Raw genomic sequence first — 14,057 nt, 5'->3', positions numbered from 1 at the left:
TTGTTCAGGCTCCCAACAGTCAGTAAGCACGTTTCCAGGCTCTAGCTGCCAATACAGAACAGTGAGCTTGGGAGTCTCATGTGGTTTTTGAGGCTCCATGCTGTTTGCAGACCTCGCGCAAAAACCATCCCTGAACAAGCTTGATTTACCTTTTGAGCCTGGGAACATTTATAGACTTTAAGGTGAGCTTGGGAGTCTCATGCGGTTTTTCGGTCTCCCAGCAGTCAGTGAGCACGTTTCTAGGCTCTAGGGCTGCCAATACAGCACGGTTAGGTTAGGAGTCTCATGTGGTTTTTGAGGCTCCGTGCAGTTTGCAGACCTCGTGTTCAAAAATCAACCCTCAAAAAGCTTGATTTAACTTTAGAGCCTGGGAGCCTTGTTAGACGTAAGCTGAGCATTGGAGTCTCATATCGTTTTTCCTGCTCCCTGCAAGTCAGTAAGCACGTTTACAAGCTCTGGGATGGCAATACAGTTTTTGCCAGTGATTTTGAAATCCTGCCACGAACTGTGACTCTGGTCTACGTTAATAAGCTTCATTTCACCTTTTCGACGACCAGGAGTCTTAACTGTGAGATTAGGAATCTCACGTGGCTTTTTTTGCTCCCAGCAGTTTGCAGGCCTCATGGGCAAAAATAGACCATGACCTCTCAAAAGCTTTTTTTTTTTTTTTTTTGTTTTGTTCGACTTTTGAGCCTGGGAGCCTTGTAGACATCACGTGAGCTTAGGAGTCTCATGTGGTTGTTCAGGCTCCCAACAGTCAGTAAGCACGTTTCCAGGCTCTAGCTGCCAATACAGAACAGTGAGCTTGGGAGTCTCATGTGGTTTTTGAGGCTCCATGCTGTTTGCAGACCTCGGGTGCAAAAACCAACCCTCAACAAGCTTGATTTTACTTTTGAGCCTGGGAACCTTTTTCAGACGTTAAGGTGAGCTTGCGAGTCTCATGCGGTTTTTCGGTCTCCTAGAGTCAGTGAGCACGTTTCCAGGCACTAGAGCTGCCAATACAGAACGGTGAGCTTTGAGTCTCATGTGGTTTTCGAGGCTCCATGCGGTTTGCAGACCTCGGGTGCAAAAACCAACCCTCAACAAGCTTGATTTTACTTTTGAGCCTGGGAACCTTTTTAGACGTTAAGGTGAGCTTCGGAGTCTCATGCGGTTTTTCGGTCTGCCAGCAGTCAGTAAGCACGTTTCCAGGCTCTAGGGCTGCCGATACAGCTTTTGCCAGTGTTTTTGAAATCCTGCCACGAACTGTGACTCTGGCCTACGTTAATAAGCTTCATTTCACCTTTTCGACGTCCAGGAGTCTTAACTGTGAGATTAGGACTCTCACGTGGCTTTTTTTGCTCCCAGCAGTTTGCAGGCCTCATGGGCAAAAATAGACCATGACCTCTCACAAGCTTTTTTTTTTTTTTTTTTTGTTTTGTTCGACTTTTGAGCCTGGGAGCCTTGTAGACATCACAGTGAGCTTAGGAGTCTCATGTGGTTGTTCAGGCTCCCAACAGTCAGTAAGCACGTTTCCAGGCTCTAGCTGCCAATACAGAACAGTGAGCTTGGGAGTCTCATGTGGTTTTTGAGGCTCCATGCTGTTTGCAGACCTCGCGCAAAAACCATCCCTCAACAAGCTTGATTTACCTTTTGAGCCTGGGAACATTTTTAGACTTTAAGGTGAGCTTGGGAGTCTCATGCGGTTTTTCGGTCTCCCAGCAGTCAGTGAGCACGTTTCTAGGCTCTAGGGCTGCCAATACAGCATGGTTAGGTTAGGAGTCTCATGTAGTTTTTGAGGCTCCGTGCAGTTTGCAGACCTCGTGTGCAAAAATCAACCCTCAAAAAGCTTGATTTAACTTTTGAGCCTGGGAGCCTTGTTAGACGTAAGCTGAGCATTGGAGTCTCATATCGTTTTTCCTGCTCCCTGCAAGTCAGTAAGCACGTTTACAAGCTCTGGGATGGCAATACAGTTTTTGCCAGTGATTTTGAAATCCTGCCACGAACTGTGACTCTGGTCTACGTTAATAAGCTTCATTTCACCTTTTCGACGACCAGGAGTCTTAACTGTGAGATTAGGAATCTCACGTGGCTTTTTTTGCTCCCAGCAGTTTGCAGGGCAAAAATAGACCATGACCTCTCACAAGCTTTTTTTTTTTTTTGTTTTGTTTTGTTTTGTTCGACTTTTGAGCCTGGGAGCCTTGTAGACATCACAGTGAGCTTAGGAGTCTCATGTGGTTGTTCAGGCTCCCAACAGTCAGTAAGCGTTTTCAGGCTCTAGCTGCAAATAGCTTGGGAGTCTCATGTGGTTTTTGGGTCTCCTAGCAGTCAGTGAGCACGTTTCCAGGCTCTAGAGCTGCCAATACAGAACGGTGAGCTTTGAGTCTCATGTGGTTTTTGAGGCTCCATGCTGTTGCAGACCTCGGGTGCAAAAACCAACCCTCAACGAGCTTGATTTTACTTTTGAGCCTGGGAACCTTTTTAGACGTTAAGGTGAGCTTGGGAGTCTCATGCGGTTTTTCGGTCTGCCAGCAGTCAGTGAGCACGTTTCCAGGCTCTAGGGCTGCCAATACAGCTTTTGCCAGTGTTCTTGAAATCCTGCCACGAACTGTGACTCTGAACTACGATAATTAGTTCATTTCAGCTTTTCGACGTCCAGGAGTCCTAACTGTGAGATTAGGACTCTCACGTGGCTTTTTTTGCTCCCAGCAGTTTGCAGGCTTATGGGCAAAAATAGACCATGACCTCTCACAAGCTTGTTTTTTTTTTTTTGTTTGTTTTGTTTGACTTTTGAGCCGGGAGCCTTGTAGACATCACAGTGAGCTTAGGAGTCTCATGTGGTTGTTCAGGCTCCCAACAGTCAGTAAGCACGTTTCCAGGCTCTAGAGCTGCCAATACAGAACAGTGAGCTTGGGAGTCTCATGTGGTTTTTGTGGCTCCATGCTGTTTGCAGACCTCGGGTGCAAAAACCATCCCCCAACAAGCTTGATTTACCTTTTGAGCCTGGGAACCTTTTTAGACGTTAAGGTGAGCTTGGGAGTCTCATGCGGTTTTTCGGTCTGCCAGCAGTCAGTGAGCACGTTTCCAGGCTCTAGGGCTGCCAATACAGCTTTTGCCAGTGTTTTTGAAATCCTGCCACGAACTGTGACTCTGGCCTACGTTAATAAGCTTCATTTCACCTTTTCGACGTCCAGGAGTCTTAACTGTGAGATTGGGACTCTCACGTGGCTTTTTCTGCTCCAAGCAGTTTGCAGGCCTCATGGTCAAAAATAGACCATGACCAAGCTTTTTTTTTGTTTTGTTCGACTTTTGAGCCTGGGAGCCTTGTAGACATCACAGTGAGCTTAGGAGTCTCATGTGGTTGTTCAGGCTCCCAACAGTCAGTAAGCACGTTTCCAGGCTCTAGCTGCCAATACAGAACAGTGAGCTTGGGAGTCTCATGTGGTTTTTGAGGCTCCATGCTGTTTGCAGACCTCGGGTGCAAAAACCAACCCTCACAAGCTTGATTTAACTTTTAAGCCTGGGAACCTTTTTAGACGTTAGGGTGAGCTTGGGAGTCTCATGCGGTTTTTCGGTCTGCCAGCAGTCAGTGAGCACGTTTCCAGGCTCTAGGGCTGCCAATACAGCTTTTGCCAGTGTTTTTGAAATCCTGCCACGAACTGTGACTCTGGCCTACGTTAATAAGCTTCATTTCACCTTTTCGACGTCCAGGAGTCTTAACTGTGAGATTAGGACTCTCACGTGGCTTTTTTTGCTCCCAGCAGTTTGCAGGCCTCATGGGCAAAAATAGACCATGACCTCTCGCAAGCTTTTTTTTGTTTTTTTTTTTGTTTTGTTCGACTTTTGAGCCTGGGAGCCTTGTAGACATCACAGTGAGCTTAGGAGTCTCATGTGGTTGTTCAGGCTCCCAACAGTCAGTAGCACGTTTCCAGGCTCTAGCTGCCAATACAGAACGGTGAGCTTGGGAGTCTCATGTGGTTTTCGAGGCTCCATGCTGTTTGCAGACCTCGGGTGCAAAAACCAACCCTCAACAAGCTTGATTTTACTTTTGAGCCTGGGAACCTTTTTAGACGTTAAGGTGAGATTGGGAGTCTCATGCGGTTTTTCGGTCTGCCAGCAGTCAGTAAGCACGTTTACAAGCTCTGGGATGGCAATACAGTTTTTGCCAGTGATTTTGAAATCCTGCCACGAACTGTGACTCTGGTCTACGTTAATAAGCTTCATTTCACCTTTTCGACGACCAGGAGTCTTAACGGTGAGATTAGGAATCTCACGTGGCTTTTTTTGCTCCCAGCAGTTTGCAGGCCTCATGGGCAAAAATAGACCATGACCTCTCGCAAGCTTTTTTTTTTTTTTTTTTGTTTTGTTCGACTTTTGAGCCTGGGAGCCTTGTAGACATCACAGTGAGCTTAGGAGTCTCATGTGGTTGTTCAGGCTCCCAACAGTCAGTAAGCACGTTTCCAGGCTCTAGCTGCCAATACAGAACAGTGAGCTTGGGAGTCTCATGTGGTTTTCGAGGCTCCATGCTGTTTGCAGACCTCGGGTGCAAAAACCAACCCTCAACAAGCTTGATTTTACTTTTGAGCCTGGGAACCTTTTTAGACGTTAAGGTGAGCTTGCGAGTCTCATGCGGTTTTTCGGTCTCCTAGCAGTCAGTGAGCACGTTTCCAGGCACTAGAGCTGCCAATACAGAACGGTGAGCTTTGAGTCTCATGTGGTTTTCGAGGCTCCATGCTGTTTGCAGACCTCGGGTGCAAAAACCAACCCTCAACAAGCTTGATTTTACTTTTGAGCCTGGGAACCTTTTTAGACGTTAAGGTGAGCTTCGGAGTCTCATGCGGTTTTTCGGTCTGCCAGCAGTCAGTGAGCACGTTTCCAGGCTCTAGGGCTGCCAATACAGCTTTTGCCAGTGTTTTTGAAATCCTGCCACGAACTGTGACTCTGGCCTACGTTAATAAGCTTCATTTCACCTTTTCGACGTCCAGGAGTCTTAACTGTGAGATTAGGACTCTCACGTGGCTTTTTTTGCTCCCAGCAGTTTGCAGGCCTCATGGGCAAAAATAGACCATGACCTCTCGCAAGCTTTTTTTTTTTTTTTTTGTTTTGTTCGACTTTTGAGCCTGGGAGCCTTGTAGACATCACAGTGAGCTTAGGAGTCTCATGTGGTTGTTCAGGCTCCCAACAGTCAGTAAGCACGTTTCCAGGCTCTAGCTGCCAATACAGAACAGTGAGCTTGGGAGTCTCATGTGGTTTTTGAGGCTCCATGCTGTTTGCAGACCTCGCGCAAAAACCATCCCTCAACAAGCTTGATTTACCTTTTGAGCCTGGGAACATTTTTAGACATTAAGGTGAGCTTGGGAGTCTCATGCGGTTTTTCGGTCTCCCAGCAGTCAGTGAGCACGTTTCTAGGCTCTAGGGCTGCCAATACAGCACGGTTAGGTTAGGAGTCTCACGTGGTTTTTGAGGCTCCGTGCAGTTTGCAGACCTCGTGTGCAAAAATCAACCCTCAAAAAGCTTGATTTAACTTTTGAGCCTGGGAGCCTTGTTAGACGTAAGCTGAGCATTGGAGTCTCATATCGTTTTTCCTGCTCCCTGCAAGTCAGTAAGCACGTTTACAAGCTCTGGGATGGCAATACAGTTTTTGCCAGTGATTTTGAAATCCTGCCACGAACTGTGACTCTGGTCTACGTTAATAAGCTTCATTTCACCTTTTCGACGACCAGGAGTCTTAACTGTGAGATTAGGAATCTCACGTGGCTTTTTTTGCTCCCAGCAGTTTGCAGGCCTCATGGGCAAAAATAGACCATGACCTCTCACAAGCTTTTTTTTTTTTTTTTTTTGTTTTGTTCGACTTTTGAGCCTGGGAGCCTTGTAGACATCACAGTGAGCTTAGGAGTCTCATGTGGTTGTTCAGGCTCCCAACAGTCAGTGAGCACGTTTCCAGGCACTAGAGCTGCCAATACAGAACGGTGAGCTTTGAGTCTCATGTGGTTTTCGAGGCTCCATGCTGTTTGCAGACCTCGGGTGCAAAAACCAACCCTCAACAAGCTTGATTTTACTTTTGAGCTGTGGTAAATAAAATCTTCTTTACTGAATTTCATACGGAATCTTAAAATAAAGTAAAATAGCTCAAAATAACAAGAGGCAGAATCCGTGGTATAAGAGGTTTTCTAAATGGGCTTTATTCCATCAAAAATGGCCGACTCGAGTCGCGGCCTTCAGGTTCCGTCACCACGAGGGTTCAGGAAGTGAAGTACAATACTTTATTGACAGACATGCATTTTTATAATAAGTACATTTCAATGAAACGAATGTAGAAGGCGTAACATTTGATAAGAAAAGTGACATAACAGGTATGTAATCGAAACTAGGCGTAATAAGGAATAAAAGAAACATGATTGGTTAGGATTATCAGACATAGGTGGATCTATAAGATAATACTTGGCATAGATGCGCGCGCAGCAGCATGACGTGTGAGTGACGTGCAACTAGGGGGTGAAGGGGACTTGACATTTAGCTCTACATGTGGAGACGAGAAGTCTGGGGGGTCAAGTCAACCTAATCCCAAATCATATCTAACATCCTATGTTTAAAGAACTATGTTATCCACAAGGAAGGACTCTCGGACAGAATCTAGTCTATACTGACTGTGTGCGTGCACAAACGCCTAAGTGTCTATATGAGATGCGAGAGGCAGAAAACTTTCCATGGCAACAGGGCTATGAATCACTTGCAGGAGGACGGAAAGGCTGAGTCCTTTGCTTGTGAGCTAAAGGAAATGTTTACCTAAATCACTAGACAGGAATGCATCGGCTGGAGAGCAAAATAGATAATTCGAAGGTGAAATACAGCTTCTTGGCAGGCAGGCGAAAACTGGCCGAGGCAGGCACCGTTAGCTGCACAGGGAGTAGGACAAAGTTCATGGATACGGATGCGAGCTCAAGCTGAAGCTGTCAGAGACAGAGAGCAGGGAAAGGCTTTGAGGACAGAATCGGGCCTACTTGCCTGAACTGTAAAAATGGAGTAACTTAGCCATATAAAGTCGGTGGCCTTTCATACTTAGGAATCGAATATCCAGCCCATTGATGGCGGATCTGACAGAGAACATGTCGACGGTAGACACACATATGTTTGCGTCTTAGAAACTGGAACTGGAGGGAACATACATGTATTTGTAACATGCATATAGAACCGTTGGGGTCCAAGATAGGGGACATAACTGATCAGGAAAATCCACATTTCCACATTCCCTCCTTGTCCCCTACTTGCCCTTCAAGAGATATCAATCTTCATCATTCCATCGATTTGCTCATGGAGCATCATTTCTTCTTCCTTCTTCTTCCGGTATTTTGAACGAGAACTGTGATATGGAATGCATGATGTGGCACACAGACCACAAATCGCTGGTCCACATTGCAGGCATAAACAACAACTGAAAAGCATAAGAAGGCCAATACCTAGGAAGGATAGAACTCTCCATCCCCAGGCTGATATCACACTCCAAAACCACCCGGACCACGTCCAAGTGCCTGGATTCTCGTGTATCTGGCTTACAATCTTATGAAGGCGTGTTATAGCTTTATATACAGATGGCGAATTTTCTGGTATGAATATGCAGCAGTTGGATCCGATGACCCTGCAAGCTCCGCCCCTATCGGCCAGGATGACGTCAAGGACAAGACGATTCTGGAGAACAACAATTCTCATCACTGATTGTTCCTCTGTCAGATTGCCTAGGGCGGCTATAGTCTCGTTTACTACAGCTTCAAGAGTCTTGGTGAGTCTGCGTATCAGCTTACTATTTGATATGGTACCTATATAGGGAAAGATACCTTTATTGAAATCTACATACTTGTCCCATGCCGTCTCAGTATAATCGACAACTGGGAGATCTCTACGCTCTCTTTTGTGTACTAAATGAACATTTCGATAATAATCAGGGGGAGCTAGGAAAACAGGTGGCAGAAGGAATGCTATGTAACAGGTACCATCCCAATCTAGAGGCAGATGCATATATGCAGTCTGACCACATATAAAGTAAGAATGGCGAGAAGCTCTAAATGAAGATTTACCTTGATCACTATATTCTACTGTAGTAACGCATTGGCTATGGCCCATGTGTATGGAACCAACTTTTCTTACACATAATTCACCCTTAACTGGAAATACTGACATAGTGGGCAGAATTAGTTCAACTTCGGATTTGACATTCAAAATCATAAGATTAGGCGTAAAATTACCTAATTTATACACTTCATTTTCTAAATCAGTTCCTGTTCTACTGGGGTGACCCTCCTTATTGGGGTGACAGACTTTGAATAAAACTAGATTCAGATTTCCCCATATCCAATGTTGTTGATAAACTGCTGTGTCTGGGTCTATGGAATTTAATAAACTAAACCATGCTCCACAGGAGCCATTGTGTGTGAATGGATGTGGAAAGAAAGGCAGAACTCCTTTGTTATTCTGATAGGGAGGGAGTCGGCCACACACCCAACAATTGGTGGCATTACTAGTCTGATGGGAATGATGTAACATACTAATGAATGTGTTATTGCGCAGCGCAAGTCTATAGGACAACTCATGTGGGGGTAATTCACTAAAAGAATGTTCATCAGTTATATTGAAAGCACGTTTAGAAACAGGATAATACATATGCAACAATATACTTGCAGTAACTATTAAAAAACTCAAGGAAAACAAAATTAATAAAGTCACAATACAGTGGCTACGCAGTAATTTACAATAAGCATGTCGTTTCATTATGATTCTGGACTCTACATCATTCAGACCTAAGGGATACATGTCGGGACAGATTCAACCGCTTCACCTTGGAGAGGACTTAAACAATCAAATCGTCCGACAGTTTGGATCTGGACCTGAGTTTCTGCTTATAGAGTTCGGTGCTACTGGCCTCAGCCAAAGGTAGCTTTGAGTCAATGGGGGAAGATACACGGGGAGTACTGTTTGTGTCAGGAGGAAGTCCATGAAATTTCTTGATATGGCTGGAATGCACCCAGCCTTTTCTCCCTTCGATCTTCACAGCTGTTCTGGTCGTCAGCAGGACCAACTTAGGAAGCCTCCACCTTGGCTCCAGTTGGGTTTTCCGATCGAAATTCCTGACGAGAACATAATCGCCGGGAATTACATCATGAGGTTTCACCTCGGTGTTGTCGGGAAAAGCTGCGACTACCTGTGAACGACAAGATTGTAGTGCAGACATCAAGGAAGCCAGGTAATCTGTCAGCATATTACAGTCAACATCAGTTATTTTACGGGGTATAGGCGTCCCCCACATATTCGGTGGTCTACCAAAGATCACCTCATAAGGGGATAGCCCTGTTCGAGAGTGTGCTACCATTCTCATGTAAAATAGCGCAACTGGTAAGGCTACTATCCAGTCCACACCTTTTTCCTGACATATTTTAGACAATCTGATTTTTAAAAGTTGATTATGTCGTTCCACGAGACCTGCTGCCTCGGGGTGTCGGACACAGTGGAATTTCCACTGATATCCCAACAAAAGTGAGACATGTTTCATTAATTCGGATGAGAAAGGCTGGCCGTTATCTGAATATACAACACGTGGTAAACCGTACCGTGGGAAGAATTCTCGAACTAGCTGCTTGGCAGTAGTCGGGGCAGTGTAATCTGATACGGGATACGCCTCTGTCCAACGGGAGAGAGCGCAGACAACTACGAGAACATATTTGAATCCTCGACAACGTTCCATCTGAATATAATCCATCTGGAGGACTTCAAAAGGATGGTCAGGAGGCTGAAATCCACCCTGCTCTACGGGAACACTCTTTCCTGGATTAAACTGACAACATATCATACAGGTACGAACTTTTTGTTTAGCTGCTGCTCGTAAATGTTTGTTGAACCAAATGTGCTGAATGCTGTCTAGCATAGCCTTCTCTCCTAAATGTGCTGGACTGTGAACTGTAGCTATAATGGCTTGAACCATGGAATCAGGGAGAAACCATACAGATTTCTCCTTCGTCATCCATCCTTGATCTGTCTGGATCCCTCCTAGTTCAGTCCACTTCTTTATTTCTTCTGCTGTGGCATGTGTCTGTATGTCAATTACGTCAAGTGCGGGATCCTTAATTGTCATACACTGTGTTGGTGTCTGAACTATTGGCTTTGTCATGTCTAATGTGCGATTCTGAGCAGTCTGTTTAGCTGTTCTGTCAGCTAAATCATTGCCTTGAGAAATGATATCAGTAACCTTCGTGTGTGCTTTACATTTCATAATCGATATAGCAGTGGGTAGATGTATTGCGTCTAACAAAGCATGAATGAGGGGTCCGTGCTGAATGTGGGCACCATGGGAAGTTAAATAACCTCTCTCTCGCCACAGCACGCCGAAGTCGTGTACAACTCCGAATGCATAACGTGAGTCAGTGTATACATTAACTTTCTTATTTGTGGCTTGAATACAGGCTTGAGTTAGAGCAATAAGTTCTGCTGCTTGGGCTGACAAAGTATCTATACAATTTGTCTCAATAACTTTAGTGTCTGTTGTGACTGCATACGCGGCCACTAAATCTCCTGTACTTGTTCTCATGCACGATCCGTCTACATACAACGTCAGGTCTGGATCTAACAATGGAACGTCTGTCAAGTCTTGTCTAGGTTTCGTCTTTATTTCAATGATTTCAACACAATCATGAGCTAGTGGGTCTGTTCCAATTACAGGTAATAGTGTAGCAGGATTCAATGTATTACACCGTCGGATCTCTATGTGTGGTTGAAACAATGTCAGTTCATAACCGGTAAGTCTTGCTATGGTCAAGTGTTGTGTTTGTGTTCGGTTCACAAGAACCTCTACTGCATGTGGTACTTGAACTGTCAATGGATGTCCTAACACTATGGCATCGCTTTGTCTGATTGCTAAAGCTGTCGCTGCCACTGATTTCAGGCATGCAGGCAAAGCCTGAGCTACGGGATCTAATGTACTGGAAAAATAAGCACATGGCTTGCGTGATCCTGCTTGATCCTGAGTGAGTACTGACAAGGCAGTACCTTCGCGTTCTGTAACAAAAAGTGTAAAATGTTTGCTATAACATGGTGTTGCTAAAACAGGTGCTTGACATAAAGCTTTCTTTAAGCTTTCAAAAGCTTGTGTATGTTCCTGAGTCCAAGGGAGAACAGTCGATGTGGCTGCCTCCTGTGTGGTTAACTGAATGAGTGGTTTTGCTAGAAATGCGTACTGAGGGATCCACTGCCTACAATATGAAGTGAGGCCTTTGAAAGCCCGCACCTCCTTTTGTGTCTGGGGTATTGACATGTTAGCAATTAACTGGATGCGATCTGGTGTAAGCTGCCTTCCCTCCTTGGACAGCGAGTGACCAAGATAAATAACTCGCTGGACACAGAATTGCAGCTTAGAAGGAGACACCTTGTGCCCCTTGTCGGCTAGAAAATGTAAAACTGTCAGAGAAGCCTTTTCACATTCTGGCTCGCTTCTTGCGGTGATCAGCAGATCATCGACATATTGAAGCAGTGCAGTATTGACTGGCATGTGGATACTGTCAAGTTCTCGTTTCAGTGCTTGGCTGTAAATGCTGGGGCTTTCTGTGAATCCTTGGGGAGCGCGTGAGAATTTAAAACTGCGCCCATTTAAACTGAATCCGAACAAATATTGGCTTTCCGGATCTATTGGGACGCTGAAAAAGGCATTCTTGAGATCGATTACAGTAAAGAATGTTGCTTCGGAATCAATTGCTGTCAACAATGATGATATATCAGGGACCACAGGGAATTGTGGTACAATACACTTGTTTAGTTCACGCAAATCAATAACCAATCGGTACACTGGTGGGGCAGTAGGATCAGTTCGTTTAAGAATCGGAATTATCGGTGAATTACATACATTGGAGTCTGTTTCTACAACTACTCCCTGGGCAATCAGCTCATCAATGATTTTCAGCAAAGCCACTACAGCATCATGCGGTAACTTGTATTGTCGCATTCGTGGTAGTACCACTCCTGCTTTCAGTGTGACTCGATAGGGTGTAATGTTCATGCAGCCAACATCCGTAGGGCCTTGTGCCCATAGATGTACTGGTAAAGTCTGTAGTCGGGGATCCATGTCTCTAGACACATAGTGACCTTTAAAATCACGCAAAAACAACCTTACTCCTTCCGGAGAACAACATATTATGGCTCCTAGTGCTTTCAGAGTTTTAATTCCTAACAGATTTTCTGGGCATGTTTTAGTAAGCAATAAATCTGTAGTTCGTGTCAAAGGTCCTATCGTAAGTGGTAGAGGCTGTGATACTTCATTAACAATAGGTTTTCCCGAAAAACCAAGGGAAACATTTTGAGAGCCTGAGAGGGGTGCCCCTGGAACTTCACTACGTTTTATGGTTGTTCGACTTGCCCCTGTATCGAGTAAGAATTTTCTATCTTGACCTAATAATTCACTATGTACATAAGGTCCTTCTTGATCTACAGGAATCTCGATAAGCGGTAAGTCAACTTCCCTCTCTAGGCTGGTTCATGCGTAACGCTGATACTCAGGGTATTCATACTGTGCAGTCTGATACATTTGTCGTGTTGTGGTTTGTGTGGTAGTAGCAGGCAACGGTGGTGCAGCTGGCACAAACTGTATGGGTTGCTGTGAGGCTGGCATGGACTGTTGCTGAACTGGCATGGACTGTCCATGCTGCATAGCTCCTTGTTCATTCTGATCTTGTCTAACTAATCGTGGTCTCTCCTTTGCAATGCCTGTAGCTATATTACGTTTCAGGACTGGACAATCGTGTACATAATGGCCTAGTTGTTTACAGTAATTGCAGGTTCCTTTTACAGGAACTGCAGAATCACCAGAATGTGTCACACCCTTTTTGTGACCATCTGCTGGTACTGTCTGAGAAACTAGCATTTTCATTTTTGTATCCTTCATGCGTCTATGCTCGTGTTCTTGTTCATCCCTAATTCTATTGTGATGATACTGTAACATTTGTAGCATTTGCGACGGAGTGTTACTTTGCCAGGTACTCTCGAATTTCAATATTCTATTCTTCACTGGGGGCAATGCATTTTCCACTAATTTTGTCACAAATAGATGTGGATATGAGTCACTACTTGCTTTTATACCACTATTTATACCAAAACATTTTTCAAATCGAGCATAATAATCGCTTGTGTCTTCATCTTGCTTTTGTTTGCAGGCTGTGATTGCACCCCAATCTTCCTTTTTTGTAGTTAATAAACGTGGCAGTACCTGTACTAGTAAACCTGGTAACAGTTTAACTTTATCCCCGAGCCCTGAACCTGCAGTTCGGCCCCTTTCTTCCTCTGCTAATGCTGTCCAGTCTATCTTTTGGTCACCCACTTCCCACTCTTTTTCTTTCAGTTTTTCATAAATGCCAGCAGGCAAAAGCACCTTTAATATCGTCATAATATCAGGAAAGGTGTACTCTCCCATCAGTAACATGTCTTTAATTTCTCGGTGGAAACCCGCTGGGTCTTTGTCATGACTAGGTACTACTTTTTTCATTTCTAATAATTCCATTTTTGATATGGGTGTGTAAACAAATACACGGTGAAACTCATTGTCTTCGCCTTTTATTGGGTGCACTTCTCGTAGGGGATTTTGTCTATCCATATAGTACGGCGCTCTTTCTCTGCGGGGCAGCGAGAGAGAATCCGGACTTACAAAAAGGACATACTGCTTACGTGACACTAATATCTCTTTAATTAGCTTGTTACTAGAACCTCCCCATCTGTTTGTGAGTAGTTCCGTTAATATATCAGGTAAAGGACCAGGGTCAGCATGTTGGCTCTTATATAATATGAGGAGTTGCTGAATCATATAGATTCCAGCTAAACGTTGTTCATCTGTACTGAGATTAAAAAACGTGTGTGCTACGGTCTCATCACCGTATTTTTCAGGACTGTCAATCCAGTGAACAGCTGATCTGGCTAATTCTTGCTCATCCATGGAATCGAGGAGGTGGTAACCCCTTCGTTCTCGTAGTATTTTATCTGCGGCTTGAAACGAATGTTCAGGAGACTTCAGATTTATTATAGGCGTCGGATACGTTCTGCTATTATTTGGACAT

The sequence above is a fragment of the Triturus cristatus genome, chromosome 9, assembly GCF_964204655.1.
Source record: "Triturus cristatus chromosome 9, aTriCri1.1, whole genome shotgun sequence".
NCBI lineage: Eukaryota > Metazoa > Chordata > Amphibia > Caudata > Salamandridae > Triturus > Triturus cristatus.
Note: the sequence above shows the minus strand (reverse complement) of the source record.